Raw genomic sequence first — 15,992 nt, 5'->3', positions numbered from 1 at the left:
AGAAGTGTGACTGGCCCAAGGTCACCCAGCAGCTGCAGGTGGAGGAGCGGGGAAGCGAACCCGGTTCCCCAGATTACGAGTCCACCGCTCTTAACCACTACACCACACTGGCTCTCTGTTATGCTTCTGCTGGTGTGTGAGAAGGGTTGTGTCAATGTTACTTGTATGGGTTCTCTTACTATTCACTCATTGCATTTCCTTGGTGGTGAGAGAGGTTGGGTATGGCTTAGGGTGTGGTTGGTTGTCTTTGGTTGGCTGTAGTGAGAGTTGTTTTTGTGTGTGAGTGGGGTGCGAGTGTGTATTTTTGAGTCAGGTTAGCCAGCCACTGTGAGCTCTGCTACCTCAGCCAACACTATATGGCTTCATTGACGTTCTCATGTCCAGGTAAAGGCTACTGATTGCTGACCAGACTGAGCTTTCCTGGATAAATGTGATGGCTTTCATGTTACCTTCAGCACCACAGAAAACAAAAACAAACCCCTGCCTGATGGAAGCATTATTATTTCAGTTCTACTTCTACATGAAGTCTGCTGAGGTGCTAAGCCAGATGTGCCTGACCCAGCAGGACTCTTCTTAGGGTCCCCATAAAGCGTCATATTTCCAGCGCGATGAACTTCCCCAGTTGCAAGCATTATGCAAACCTTCCTTATTCCAACTTTCCCTGGGAAAACTTGCATTTTACTGCTGAATCAGAGCAAACAGCAGTTGGGTTTTCTGTGGGCTGCCATTCAGTGATGAAGTGCATGTTTTCTTGGGGGAAATGCAGGAACAAAAAAGAAAAGGAAAGGAATACTGTTTTGGACATGGAGCTTTAAAGCCTGGACATGTGCCTGAAAAGCAGAGTGCAAAAGGAAGTCTGGATGAGCCCTTAGTGTCCAACAGTCATACAGCTAAAACTCTACAATCTTTGGGGTAAATGTGCCCGTGCCAGAAGGCGAAATATGAAATAGTACCATTCTGGGGGCATTGCAGCAGTGGTGCATCCTCTGCCCCATTTCCAGGTGGCTTTGCCCTTAGTCCCTCGAGTCCGGGAGCCCCCCGTGAGTGCGCTGCTGGCAAGTGGGGGCCTCAGTCCTCGCCACCGCTCTCCCCACTCCAGGGTGGGACTCCTGCCTGCATTCTGGAGGCATCTTCCCTTCCCAGACATTCCCTGCTCCCTGAACTTGACGGTTCCCATCTGTTCACTGAGGGATCGCTCCTACTAAGCGTTGCCCAATGAACACTGACTGAATGGCTACACTGAGAGCTGCGACCCTGCGCGCCTGGCGGAGGAGATGCCTAGGGCGGCATTGAGCCCCGCCGGGTTGGGGGCGTCGTCGTCCCTCGCCCTCATCCGGCCGGCGACTCCGGAGCAGAAGGAAGAGCCGGAGGCCCAGGCCAAGGGGGTCCTCCTCGCCCTCTCCGCCCTTCCAGGCCCCACAGAGAGGGGGCCCTGGGCCCGGGACCCGCTGCCGCCTGAGCCGAGGGCAGGGCGCTGCCGAGGAGCCAATTCCGCCGCCGCGCCGCGCCCAGCAGCGCCAGCGCCGTCGCCGCTGCGCACAGGAGCGCGCCTCCGAAGCGAGCGCGAGAGCGCGGTCTGAGGCAGCCGGGAGCCAGGAGCGAGGCAGGCGGCGGCAGGGAAACAGGCGCCTTCGCCCCAAGCGCAGGACCCTCGGCGGGAGCTGCCCTCCGCCCACAGCCGGCCTTCCCTTCCCTTCCCCGAGTGCCAGGACCGCCTGTTCTTCTTCTCTCGGTGGGGCTGTTTCCTCACTCCGGATTCGCGCCACTCCGAGCTGGCGCTTCGCCGCTTCTTTGGGTTTTGCCTCCTCGCTCCGCTCGCCTCACGCCTCGTGTCCCGGAGCTGCTCTCCGCTCCCTCGGGGAGACCCTCCTCCCGCAGCAGCCTCTGCCCCAGGTGAGTTGCGGCTCTCCCGCACTTTTCTCGGGGTGGGAGCCAGGGAAGCACCGCCGACCTCCCCCCCCGCCTTCTCCCTCGGCTTCCGCGCTCCGAGCAGCTCCTTCTTCCCCGGAGACGCCGACGGGGTCGATCCCCTCCGGTCCGCCTGCTGGGGAGCCGGGGCAGGAAAGCGCCGCGCATCTCGCCTGGTCTTCCCTCGGGGCGCTTCTCCCGGGACTCCCTCGGGCGGGCGGGCGAGGGTCGCCGAGGGAGGACTGGAGCAGGACGGGGAGGGAGGCTGCGCCCAGCTCGTGAAATGATCCCCTCCCAGGCTTCTGGAGGATCCCTTTTTTCCGGTCTGACAGGCTCCTTAATAGCCAACCCCCCAAGAACGGGCAATCAAGAAAAGCCCCTTCCGTGGCCCCGTGGGCTGAAGCCAAGGGGGCACTTCCTCCCAATTATTGAAAAGGAATCATACTCAGTTAGCTCAAGTTCTGCCCCCCCCCCAAAACCCTGCCCCCCGTAATGTCCTCTTTCAGGGCGGGATTTTGACCCGTTATCTCCGAAGAAAGGCTGAACAACTTTTGGGGTGATTTTCCAAAGAAAGCTCAACAACAACGCCCCCCTCCCCAAATGAATGACCCTTCTATTTAAGGCAATGTAAGGGCTGTTTGGAGGAAGACCCTGCCGCGTCCCGATGGGGCTCCGGGGGGGGGGATGCCGCTTCCGTCATATGCGAGCAGGTTCAGTTCTGCGAATCACAAAGTTATGTTGTGCTGCTGAAACCTGACAGGGAGTTTTGTCAGTGGTGTGATCCCTTCCTCTCAACAGCATTTTTTGAAAAATGGAGACGGTACTGTTAAATGATTGCCAAAACAGTTGTGTTTTTTTTAAAGAGAGAGAGATTTCCAGTGATATCTTACTTGGATTCAGAGATGCAGATCTATTACATGTATTCGAATAAGAAGGTGTAGTGTGGCATTTTACAACTTGAATCAAAATTTATTTGTTCACTTAAAGTATGCATGCATAGTTTCTTCCTCTCCTTCAAGTCACATTAGTGGTGGATGCGCAAGTCAGTAGCTGTGATGCGGGCTGGGACAGACCCAAACAATATAATAGAAAGTATGGGTGACCAAAAGTCCATGCCATCTCACGTATTGTTTCAAATTTAGGTTAAATAAAAGTTTGGGAGTGTGGTATTGAGTCAGAAAGATAGCAATCCCGACTTACAGGAATTCAGATCAACTGCCTGTTTTATTATCAGTTATCCAATATAACAGGCTATTGGCTCATTTTAGCCTTTGACAAAAAAGAGACCACCAGCAAACCTGGAGACAGGCAGAGTCCTGTGTTCACCAGAGACCTGCAACCTAGATTGTAACTAACTATGGGGTGTTGCTGACATTATTAGGAAGTTCCTGGCCCATATAGGCAATGCCTCTAGACCAGTGGTTCCCAACTTTTTTTTGGCCATGTGCCACCTAAGCATCTCTAAAATCCTGATGCCCCTCCCCCGTGGCATATAATGCTTATTATTCAAAAAGTGAACTCCTGTTCACGTGGAGGAAGCCTAAAAAGACATACACTGTTAATAACTCATTCTTGAATTGCCCCCCCAATGCATGTGCCCCATGTTGGGAACCACGGCTCTAGACAGATTCCAAAGAGCAACATCTGAATCTTAAATTGTGTAAACAAAACCTAAAAAACAAGCATTGTGTAATTCAGATGAGTCACACCCTTAATTAGCACCTGATATGAGCCTTTGTAGCCTAGTTAGTATTACCAAGTATAGTTTGCTCATTTTGAAACAAAAGTTGAACTGGAAAACCTGTTGCGTAGCTCTCAGAAGGTGAGACTGGGACCTCACTGCTTCATCCCATGGGAATCATCACCGTGGCAGTGCCACAAGATTCACTGCTGTGTAGAAATGCCACCAAAATTCAACAGATTCAGGTCTGGAGATGAGCTTTTGTAGTGCTCATCTCAAATGAAGGAAGGAAGCCTTAGAAGTTCTTCTCTGGTTCTGATGAAAATCAAAGGTAGAGAAAACTTTATGGTTGACTTCGCCTTTGAAATGCTGCACCCAGCACAGCTGCTTCTGGGTGGGCAGGTGGGGGAACCTCCCCATAGAACAGGAGAGACCCCTAAAGAAGAGCCCAAATTGATATTACCAGCCGCCGCCACCACAGCTTCTGGAACTCTTTTAGACTGGTTGTTTAGAAAGTCAACATAAAATGAAAAATATTCAGGGGCATTTTTTAAAAAACAACAACAACAACAACCCCGAAATAAATTACTATGTATATCACTGAAGTTGATGACATTGAATTTGACCTTGTCCAGGAGATCTTCTCAGCCTAACTTCTGCCCTACAGTGCAATGCTTTTCAGGCCCTCCTAGGCAACACAAGAGATTAACATAGAAGGAGAAATACCGTAATAATGAAGGAAACAAGACTAACAGAACAGTTGAAACATGCAGGAAACTTTAGGTTGTCGTCATCATCATCATCTATTAAATTTATATACCATCCTTCATTTGAAGATCACATACTCAAGGAAATGAGCACTTAGTAGAACAACGATGAACTGTCATTAGAACATATATCGCCAAAGGGGTTTTAACAATCTGAAATACAACAGTACTGGGAAGGGCATTTCAACAGAATTATAATATCTAAGATACTGCTATAGACATTTGAATGGAAACAGCAGTATTTCAAAGGACAGAACATGCCTAAAATGGAATGTCAGCAGCTAGCATTCCGAGAACAATGGAAGTGTCCCTGCTGGTCTGGTACTGGTTCTGATGCTGAATGACAGCATATTGTAAAATGAATACAATGGTATTGTTCAAATAACTCTAAGGACCAAGTAGTACCTTCAGTGGAATTACAAAGCCATAAACTTTTCCCCAATTGGAGAGATGTTTCAGTGGACTGATGGACCTGATATTTGATAATAAGCACTAATGTGAGTATCCTGGAAAGTTATCTTGGCGGTGTGGTGGACAGTTTACTGGAAACACTGTTTCAGTGTAGAGCAGCGATCAACAGTGGTTGGTTTTTTTTAATGTTGCTTTCATGTTCATTATTAGCAAAAGGACTGAAAACAGAACAGCAAGTATCATAATGTTTTAAAGTAAATTTGTGGTGTACCCCATTTGGAATATTATGTGCAGTTCTGGTTACCTGATCCTAAGAAAGGTGCTGTAGTGCTGGAAAAGTACAGAAAAGGACAGTTAAACTGATAAAATGTCTTTTCTTAGCACAAAGATGTGCAGAGCAATCCGACAGAACAATCTTACACCAGATCCCTAGATGCACTGCAGATATACTGGCACAGCAACTGGCAAAACCTGTTGGGTGATATCTGGTTTTCAGCATTGCCATGTAACACCAGCTAAACATCACATCTGAAATAAGGATGGCGCTATGTAGAGGCATTGGCTGGCTTCACTCTTTTTCCTGCATCGTGATTTTTGCATAGCGCACACACACACACACACACACACACACACAAAGTATATTGCCAGGTCAAAAATTATGAAACCAATATCACAATATGAACTTCAACCTGGTTTTGGATGATATATCGCACAGCCATAGTGCCTGCTCAGCCTTGTGGGAAAGGGGAAAGATATAAGTACATACATACCACATAATTTCCACCACAGTCCACCAAACATGGAGGTGCTGGCAATGAATACTGCATCATACACAGAAGCAAAGGCAATCAGTGACATCACAATGATCTGGGCATGTCCACAGCACACACCCCATGCATCACAGCACACCATGGTGACACAATGATGATATAGCAGAGGGACTCTTCTTTTAAAGAGATTTGCAACATTTATGACTGTATATGTGAGATACTTTAATAACATTTGTGAGGACCTTAAGTATACAGAAAGCCAGTGGGGGATGAATGATTTAGGCTGCAATTCAATATATACATTTACCTGGGAGTGAGTCTAACTGAACTCAAGGGGGCTTACTTCTGAATAGATGTACCTGTATATAGGATTTCACTGTTACAGTTCTGTTAACATTTCACCAATTTGGGTGTACACATGAAAATAATAGCTTGAGGACAAAGGAAAGTTGAGAGTGAGAGAACAGGCACACTCCTAGCAGTCCTGGAAGCAGGTGTCATTAGTTGTTCTTAGGGTGATCGCATAGTATGTCTGCAGGCTGCCCCAGCTCATTTTCACACAATCTGTCACTGAAAATAGTTCAGACCTTTTGCCTCATACTGTGTTTTGTCAGGTTGCCCTTGATCAGCATCCCAACTTTCTGGTTTCTTTGTGCCAAAGTGAATGCTTCATTAAATTGAAACTAGCCTTCCTCCAAAATCCTTCACTCTGTTAGAACAGTTATCAGGTGATGCTCCACATCTTAGCTCCTTATCTTTTGTCACCTCTCCTCCATTCTTAGCAAAATCTTCCCTTAAAATGAGAAACAAGAGGCGGAATTTGCAGACACTCATTCTTTCACTACTGATACCATCAAGACCAGCCCAGCCAGGGCAGCAAATAGTATAGTAATTCATGTATTGCTATATAAATTTACAACTATGGGGATCCATTTGCATTTTCTTCCTTGTGTACTAAAATGTATTGGACCACCGCTGGACACCATGTTCATTTCTTCTGAGGAAACAAGTTTCTGGTCTCACACACACAAGCTTTGTTATTTCATAGTCTTGCAGAAGGAATTTAGATGGTCTCTGGATATTTCTGCTTTGTATGCAAACAGGTGAAAGTGCTCAGTCAATCACAAATGCTTTGTGTTGGTTAGAACTAGGTTTTAACCCATATAGCATAACTGCCTAAAGTTGTGGGAGAGGCAGTGTTAAATGGAACAGTAAACACAATGTTTATGTTGTTGGGTGAGTGGCTCCAGCCTTCCTTCATTATTATTATTTTTAAAAAAATAGATATAGTTACAAAGTGGCAGATGCAAGCACTCTCTTGTTATTAATGAGTGTGCAAAAACTAAATAAGGGCATTAGTGTATAACATCCTAAGTGAAAATAACTGCTGACTCCTGATGTTGAAGCTTTTAAGAGGCTTGCTTTTTAAACCAGCATGTACTTGAGAAATGGGTCATGTGTACAAAGTATAGTTGACTTCTTTCCTTCTTCGTATCCCTTGGAGTCTTTGTAACTTGCTGGACAAAGCTTAGATAAATAAATGTTTAACCCTATTAAACTTGTTAATTAACTTGTCAATTTTGAGTCAGGCTTCCGTATAGCCAATCTCCTGCTTAGTGAGAAACCAGGAAGCCTTTGCAATCTGCAACATGGTTTTTCCTTTTTCCTTCTCCTTTCGCGTCACAAATGGCTTAGTACCAGGCATTAGGAAAGGGGGTAAAGCAGCAAGGAGGGATTATTTTCCTTCTCCAATGCCTATTGTGAAGTGATAGAAAAGACCACAGCCATTCCATCTTCCAGTCTTTTGTACATCCAAGAGGAGTCAAGGGAAGGACAGGATCTTATTTCACTTCATGCTGGGCTTTTGTAGAAGGCCCTTTGCCTCTGCTGAGTAGAGCCCAAGGGTCAAAATACAGAGGTGGTCAAAAGCATGTAGGCTCCAGGAAGTTTCTCATTTCAGTAGCTAGCTTTTGCAGAATGCTGCTGGATGCTTGAGATGGGAAGCTTCCTAGAGCTTGATCAGAGAAACTTGGGAGCTGCACAGTCCCTTCCGCCCTCTAGGCTTGGGAGCATCACTGGGCTTGTTCACTGATGGCAAGGAGCCTCGGAGCAAATCAAAAAAGCCATTGTCAGTGTATTTGTATTTGAGCTGAGTTTGGCATTTACTATGTGGACAAAAAAAGATGAAACATGAAGACTTAATTTAGAATACTTTTTTTTTGGTGGGCCATTCTCAAATTGACCGGAGAGAAATTTACTCAACCGTTTCAAGGCAACATGCAAGGTTCCTGTACAGTGGTACCTCGGGTTACAGACGCTTCAGGTTACAGACTCCGCTAACCCAGAAATAGTACCTTGGGTTAAGAGCTTTGCTTCAGGATGAGAACAGAAATTGCACGCCAGCGGGAGGCAGTGGCGTAGCGTGGGGGGTGCCAGGGGTGCCGGCCGCACCGGGCGCAACATCTGGGGGGGGCGCGAGTCCAGAGGGAAGGGACAAGTTCCTTCCTCCGCCGGGCTCCCCGCCGCCGCCGCCGCCGCCAGCCTTGCGCCCTAGCGCGCGCCCCCCCCCGCCGCCGCCGCTGCGGCTGCGCTCCACTCACTGCTCGCAGGAGGAGCAGCCGCTGCAGCAGTGCCGACGCCGCCACCGACGCCTGGCCGGGCACCGGCAGCCTCCGCACCCCGATGCCGACGCCGGCGCCATCCCCTCGGCCCAGCCACAGGCGGCGGCTGCTTCTGCCGACTGGGAGGGAGGAGAGCTCCGAGGGGCCTCGACGCGCCCTGCCCTCCCCAAAACCCTCCGAGAGGAAGCCGGCGGGCGGGCGAGGGTCTCCCGTCGGAAGGGGGCGCCGCTGGCTCCGGCTCTCAGCGCAAGTCTCAGCCGCGGGGGAGGGGGGGCGAGGACGGAGCTCGGCTGGAAGCCCCCGGACCCGGCCGGGAGGAGGAGAGGCGCTCGCCAAGCCCAGATCTGGAGCGCCTCGGAGCGCGGGCTCCACCTACAGCCCAAGGAGACGAGGGGGCGGGGAGGCGCCCGAGGGGAGGGGGCTTCGGCTGCCTCGGCCCGCGGGGGCTCCGCAAATAATAAATTTAATAAATTCCTGCTGAGCCTTTGGGGGGGTCTTTGGCTCCTTCGCTCGCCCCCAGCCCCAGTGGCGTAGCGTGGGGGGTGCAGGGGGGGCCGGCCGCACCGGCCGCAACATCTGGGGGGGGCGCGCTCGCACTCGAGTGCTAAAATCCACGGGTTAAGGGGCGCAAATTACTTGCCTTGCCCCGGGTGCTGACAACCCACGCTACGCCACTGGCGGGAGGCCCCATTAGCTAAAGTGGTGCTTCAGGTTAAGAACAGTTTCAGATTAAGAACGGACCTCCAGAACGAATTAAGTTCTTAACCCGAGGTACCACTGTATAGTGGAATGATGACTGCTAGTTTGTACACCAAAGATGTCTGTATACGAGATGACTTGCCTAGTGAAATAAGTTAACAGCAATTTCAGTGTGTTTTGCACACATTAACAATTTTCTGAAACATTTGTTTAAACAATATGTTTCTTCATTCCTTTCTTCAGTGTAAAGGGTAAACTTGAAATGGGGCCTTACCGAGGCAAGAGACTGTTCCTTTCTTGTCCTGCTTTGTGGGTGTCCTTCTGAAACATCAAACTTTCATTATATTTAATTATTGATTGGAAGCATTTTTCATGCCAGAGCAGCACTTTACACATAGTGAAATCACTTCTCTGAAGAGAGGAAATGTTTCAAGTGATTCTTGGGTTGATTTCAGTTTTGCAAATTGCTCAGTTCTGCCCCCACCTTTGTGTACCCAATAAACTTAAAGCACAAAACGATAAGCACGATGATTATGCTACCATGAATCACGTGGGTTCTAATGGCCTAATGCACTGAGCTTTAATTAGTAATATATATAATTTTTTTTACAAGAGCAATATTGTGAATGAAATGTAGATGAATGTGACTTTATATCTGAGTTTCCCAGAAGGTTTTAAATGGATTCCTGCTCCTGATGTGTGTCTAAATAATTAATAGAGTCGCTTCAAGGTTTTAGACAAACAAGGCTATTGGTTGCTAGTAAAGAAGAAGAAAAATGCCTTAGAACAGTGTTAAGTGCTCCCCTCTTTTCATGGAGGTTTGAGGTTTGGGGGCAAGATTACTGAGTTTTAGTTGCATTGAGTGAAGAGAGCACTGGAAACTTATGATGTCTTTATAATTTGCTTTATTTATGAATATTCAAACAAAGCATATTACAAGTAAATAAGTACTACTTCAGCAGACAGTCTTCAATATTTATTTCCAGGGAAAGCCCCTGTACTCGTTTCATCTTATTCTAACTAGAAACTCTCAACATTCTCCTCCTCTCTCAAATTCTATCCAAACCTAAACTGGTTTTAAAGATTTTATCTGATCCCTAATGCTAGTTGGAGGGCATCATTTTTCCAAACTCTGCTTTGTATTATATCCAATAGCTGGAGGGAGATTTCAGGCTATTCGGGGAACATTTCCTGTTATTATCTCCCACTGGTGAAACATGAACCAGTCAGCAGAGGCACCCAGGGGTGGGGTGAGCATTCCACGGGGGCAGGGCAGTGAGCATGGGGGCATAGCCACTCACGGTGAGCGTCCCACAGGGGTGGGATGCCAATGTCACCTCCCCTCAGGGATGACACCCGGGGCGAACCGCACCCCTTTCCTCCGCCAGTGCCAGTCAGTCTAAGAAAATAATCCCTCCTAGCACCTGTAACAGTGATTTCAGGGCTGTGATGTAGGAGGGTGGGGAACCCCATGGGAGCTACATGCCAGGGATGGACAGGGCCAGAGACAAATGTGGGTGAATCCGAGGCCAAAGTGGGTGGAGTAGTGTATGTGAAGCTTTCCTTGGTGCAATAGGCTGATATCCAGTCGTGGAAAAGGTCAGGAGTTTATACAAACATACACACCCGTCTCTGTCTTCCACCCTTGCAAGCAAGGGCCCATTCCAGCCAGGCAAAAACCCTTGAGGAGGGTGCAGAGCAGGGCCAGTGAGAGGTGTGGTGTGAGGAGGGGTTGTGGCTTAGGGAAAGACCCCAAGGGATGGTCAGAGGGGTCTAGAGGGCTCCCTTTGGCCCCCTGTAGAATATCTTCAGAGGGGAAAGTTACACAGCCTCTTTCTCTTGCCATTCCTCCTCCCAAACTGGCAGTCTTCAGCATTACTATTCATAGGTGAGGGGGACCCACCAGAATATTGTTTTATTTATTTGTGCATTGACATATTCAGGATCAGTACTTTCACAGAAGTATATCAAGCTGGTGTCCAATGTACAAAATATAATAAAATTGTTTTTTTAAAAAATTAATAAACATAATAAAAAACTTTAATAAATTGTTGCATTAGACTGTTTGGAGAACTCACTAGTGCAGAATACAGCGACTTGTTTACCAGTTGGAACCAGGACCATGAAATAAGATAGATGGTTGGAGGCTGTGGCATTTTTCGTTTAGAACTCTTCCTTCTTTTCAGTGCCAAGTGCTGCTTAACTGTCTGGGCCTTTTAGTTTGCTTGTTTCTTGATGGAATCTTATCTGCTTTGTGATCTGTTTTATTCTTTGGTATTTATTGTGGATATTATTCTTGCAACCTGCTATATGAGCTTCTGCTGAAGAGCAGCTAATAAATAATTTAAATAAATAAATGTAAAACCCAGCTTGCCACTTAGAAACCAAGAAGGCAACAAGTGACCACTCCATCCTGTATGTGGAATGCAAGTGCTTGTTTCATAAATTGTGTGTAGCGCTGCACACACTGGAGGCAGGCAGATGTTGTCCCCATCTTCAAAAAGGAGAAAAAAGAAGATCCAGGTAACAACCGACCAGTGAGGATCAGGAAATGTCCTGGAACAGACAATTGAACTCATTTTGTGATTACTAAGACCCAGCATGGGTTTCTTAAGCCAGTAGGGATGTGGGTGGCACTGTGGTCTAAACCACTGAGGCTCTTGGGCTTGCCGATTGTAAGGTTGACAGTTTGACTCCCCGTGACAGGGTGAGCTCCCGTTGCTCTGTCCCAGCTATGGCCAACGTAGCAGTTCGAAAGCATACCTGTGCAAGTAGACAAATAGGTACTGCTGTGGTGGGAAGGTAAATGGCGTTTCCTTGCATTCTGGCACCTGTCACAGTCTTCTGTGTGCCAGAAGCTGTTTAGTCATGCTGGGTGTTATGTACTGAAGTTCTCACCCTGGGCCAGCAGGGGGATACTGTAGATAGTTATGCAAATGAAGGATCGAAAGTGACATTCAGTGATTGGATAGTTTTAGAAAGTTGTTACAGTAACGTGGTACTAGAGCTCTATATAAACAGGCTGACTGAGCCCTTCAGTTCAGTTCTGTCCTGGCCTGTGAATAAACAAGAGCTGTTTGAAGAATCGCTGTGTGGTCTGATATGTTCACCCACAACTTAACACTGGCCACATGACCCGGAAAAGCAGTCTGCTGACAAAAGCCAGCTCCCTCGGCCTGAAAGCGGAGATGAACGTCGCAACCCCATAGTCAAATTCGACTGGACTTGAACCATCCAGTGGTCCTTTACCTTTACCTTACTCTTAAGCCAGTGGAGTCAAGTTACAAGAAAGGAGATTACAACTAATAATCAAGAAGAACTTTCTGACAGTAAGGGCTGTTTGATATTGGAATGGACTCCCTTGGCAGGTTGTGGACTCCTGCTTATTAGAGTTTTTAAGCAGAGGTTGGATGGCCATCTGTCATGGATGCTTTAATCAATATTAAAGCAATCAACACTACAATCCTATGATTCTGTCGGTGAGGGTTGCAGTGATGGGGATAGTGTAGCAGACTTCTGTGTCTAGTCCCATTCCTTTGCATGGTTTTTCTCCAGAGCTAGAAACAGTTTTCTCTGTCTGCCAGCTACACAGTCAATTTCTTCCTGATCTGGCAGAATAGTTATGTACTAGCCTAAGACACAACGTGGTTGGCAGGCTGAAGAGCTTTATGCCAAATAGTATACTGCTTAGGTCCAAGCTATCTGAAAGACAGCATTCCCTCATATGAACCTGCCTAGGTTATGAGATCTCATAGGGGAGGCCCTTGCCTTGGTCTAGTCACCTTCACAGGCAAGCTTCGTAGTGATGTGGGAAATGGTTTTCTTGGTGGCTGCTCCCAGACTTTGGAACTTCCTCCCTAGATAAGCTGGGGGGGGGGTGTTACTGGGTTGTTGTTGTTTTTATTTTGATTATGTATTTTGTGGTTTTGTGTGTTGATTTTATTCTGTGAACTTCCCTGAGACCTCCAGGTATTTGTTGTTGTTTAGTCGTTTAGTTGTGTCCGACTCTTCGTGACCCCATGGACCAGAGCACGCCAGGCACTTCTGTCCTCCACTGCCTCCTGCAGTTTGATCAAACTCATGCTGGTAGCTTCAAGAACACCATCCAACTATCTCATCCTCTGTCGTCCCCTTCTCCTTGTGCCCTCCATCTTTAATAAGTAGTAGTAGTAGTAGTAGTAGTAGACTGGCTCCCTCCTTGTTGTCCTTCTGCTGGCAGGTGAAAACCTCCTTATTCCAACTGCTTTTAATGAAACTGACTGCTTTTAATGAAAGGGCTGGTGCCGTGCTGTTTTTAATTGTAATTATCTGTATCTTTTAAGTAAATTATATATGTTTTTTAGTGATCCCCCCCCCAATGTTTTAGCTGTTCTTATTTTTATCTGTAAACCAGATTGAGTCCCTTCCAGGGAACAAGGTGGGGTATAATTAAATGTACAACAACAACAAGGTGTGAGGATAGGTTTTAAAAATAAAATTGGTTGGCTTAGTGAAGCTAATACAAGTGTTTTCAATCCATATCAAGGAATTCCATAGTTCTGATGGAAAATAAACATTTTTTCACAGAATGCCGAAAACTCATCAGTGTCAAACTTCACAAGTCAACAGCAGGCTTCCTCAACCTCGGCCTTCCAGATGTCTTTGGCCTACAACTCCCATGATCCCTAGCTAGCAGGCCCAGTGGTCAGGGATGATGGGAATTGTAGTCTCAAAACATCTGGAGGGCTGAGGTTGAAGAAGCCTGGTCAAAAGGGCTTCTCCAGCAGATCTGAATGGGCAGGCAGAACAAGACAGGGGGAGGTGCTCCTTCAGCACACTGGATTGCTAAAAATTTGGGCTTTATAGACCCAAACCATCATCTTGAATTGAACTTGGTAGTGAATAGGCAGCTCTTTCAAGAGTGGCATTACATGGTCCCATGTTGCTCTTCTACACTATTTCCAAACCGTCTTTAAGAGCAGCCAACTTAGAATCATAGAATCATAGAATCATAGAATCATAGAGTTGGAAGAGACCACAAGGGCCATCGAGTCCAACCCCCTGCCAAGCAGGAAACACCATCAGAGCACTCCTGACATATGGTTGTCAAGCCTCTGCTTAAAGACCTCCAAAGAAGGAGACTCCACCACACTCCTTGGCAGCAAATTCCACTGTCGAACAGCTCTTACTGTCAGGAAGTTCTTCCTAATGTTTAGGTGGAATCTTCTTTCTTGTCGTTTGGATCCATTGCTCCGTGTCCGCTTCTCTGGAGCAGCAGAAAACAACCTTTCTCCCTCCTCTATGTGACATCCTTTTATATATTTGAACATGGCTATCATATCACCCCTTAACCTCCTCTTCTCCAGGCTAAACATGCCCAGCTCCCTTAGCCGTTCCTCATAAGGCAGGCCTTTGACCATTTTGGTTGCCCTCCTCTGGACACGTTCCAGTTTGTCAGTGTCCTTCTTGAACTGTGGTGCCCAGAACTGGACACAGTACTCCAGGTGAGGTCTGACCAGAGCAGAATACAGTGGCACTATTACTTCCCTTGATCTAGATGCTATACTCCTATTGATGCAGCCCAGAATTGCATTGGCTTTTTTAGCTGCCGCGTCACACTGTTGGCTCATGTCAAGTTTGTGGTCAACCAAGACTCCTAGATCCTTTTCACATGTACTGCTCTCAAGCCAGGTGTCACCCATCTTGTATTTGTGCCTCTCATTTTTTTTGCCCAAGTGCAATACTTTACATTTCTCCCTGTTAAAATTCATCTTGTTTGTTTTGGCCCAGTTCTCTAATCTGCCAAGGTCGTTTTGAAGTGTGATCCTGTCCTCTGGGGTGTTAGCCACCCCTCCCAGTTTGGTGTCATCTGCAAATTTGATCAGGATGCCCTTGAGTCCATCATCCAAGTCGTTGATAAAGATGTTGAATAAGACCGGGCCCAAGACAGAACCCTGTGGCACCCCACTAGTCACTCTTCTCCAGGATGAAGAGGAACCATTGATGAGCACCCTTTGGGTTTGGTCAGTCAGCCAGTTACAAATCCACTGAGTGGTAGCATAGTCAAGACCGCATTTTACCAGCTTCTTTACAAGAATATCATGGGGCTTACCACACTCTAACAGTAAACAAGCCCTGTTAGCGTGATTATCATGCAAAACTTGTTGACTGCGTAGAAATAAGAGCAGAATTTCAAACTAGGACATAAACTACAGTAGTATAGTATTTGCCAAACTTTTCAGAGTGGGTGTCTACCTTTAACACCAGCCTACATTATGACGTCCACTTCTAAACATTTCCTAGATCTAGAACAAGTAAACCTGTAACAAAGACTGTTGCTGTGTGGAGTGCTGCTGTTCCCTCTTCCAAACCTCCATTGCCTCCTCCTCCTCCATTGTTCCCCATTCTTTTCCAGGACTTGCCTTCCTACCCAGTTTCCCTTTCTTCACTCCTTATTGGGTTGCTCTGTGGGCAATAATTAGCATCAGCAATAGGGGGAATGGTGTAGCCATCTTTTGCATTTCTTTGCTTTTCTTCTTGTTTCTTTCCCCTTCTACCTCTTTCTTTCTTTTCAAAACTGTAAACTATTGAAAAGAAAGAAAAAGAAATGGCAGGTGCAATCCATTTTAGATATGGGTGCATCTCAATCCTGGAACCCGACTCAATAGATAGAATGAATTGGTGGAACTTAGGGACAGTTAATTACTGCAGGAAATACCATAGCTATTGAAAAGGCACTGTTGTTTTATTTTAAGACATCAAGCAAGGGTTAACTGGCATTTAAATATTTTTGTAGCTGTTGTAAATCACAGTGCCCTAGCAGCTTCCAAATAACTTGAATGTACTGGCCATTTTCTTATTCCAAAGAGATAGGGGGGAAAGAAAATATTAATACAAGCAGTGTTGTCGCCATCTTATTGAATTTGTGGTGTACAGGAAATTACACGGACAGCATCACCAGGAAAGATAAGCACATAATACTCAGAGTTAATGACACAATATTCTAACTCTCACTGTGTATATATTAGCACCTCTGATTTCACTCAAGTGACTGGCAAAGTATCATAGGTAATTAAAGCAAAATGCAAACTGCTTTCATGAGTTGTGAGAGGCGGTTTAATTTAGGAGCTTATGGCTTAAATACCTGTCAATAGCA

General features: G+C 46.7%; 1 protein-coding gene and 1 long non-coding RNA gene across 5 annotated transcripts in view; one reads left to right on the top strand and one right to left on the bottom strand.

The window, feature by feature from the left end:
- The first annotated feature begins 1,554 nt into the window (after positions 1 to 1,554).
- Positions 1,555 to 15,992, top strand: part of LOC310748288 (poly(rC)-binding protein 3-like) — a 257,271-nt gene continuing 242,833 nt past the window's right edge. For 2 of the 4 annotated variants that reach the window (XM_083583909.1, XM_083583924.1), the window contains exon 1: positions 1,555 to 1,893. The gene's annotated coding sequence lies outside the window, so the exon portion shown is untranslated. The remainder of the gene's footprint in view (positions 1,894 to 15,992) is intronic. The other 2 variants (XM_083583918.1, XM_083583912.1) reach the window with 1 other exon arrangement.
- Positions 3,613 to 5,523, bottom strand: LOC310748313. Its single transcript, XR_014541279.1, has 3 exons — positions 5,383 to 5,523; positions 4,216 to 5,347; positions 3,613 to 3,904 (listed from the first exon to the last, which is right to left on the bottom strand). It is a non-coding gene; the product is annotated as an uncharacterized lncRNA (long non-coding RNA).

The sequence above is a fragment of the Podarcis filfolensis genome (genome assembly GCF_964270895.1).
Source record: "Podarcis filfolensis genome assembly, chromosome: 13".
Lineage (NCBI taxonomy): Eukaryota > Metazoa > Chordata > Lepidosauria > Squamata > Lacertidae > Podarcis > Podarcis filfolensis.
This window is presented reverse-complemented; position numbering and strand designations above follow the sequence as displayed.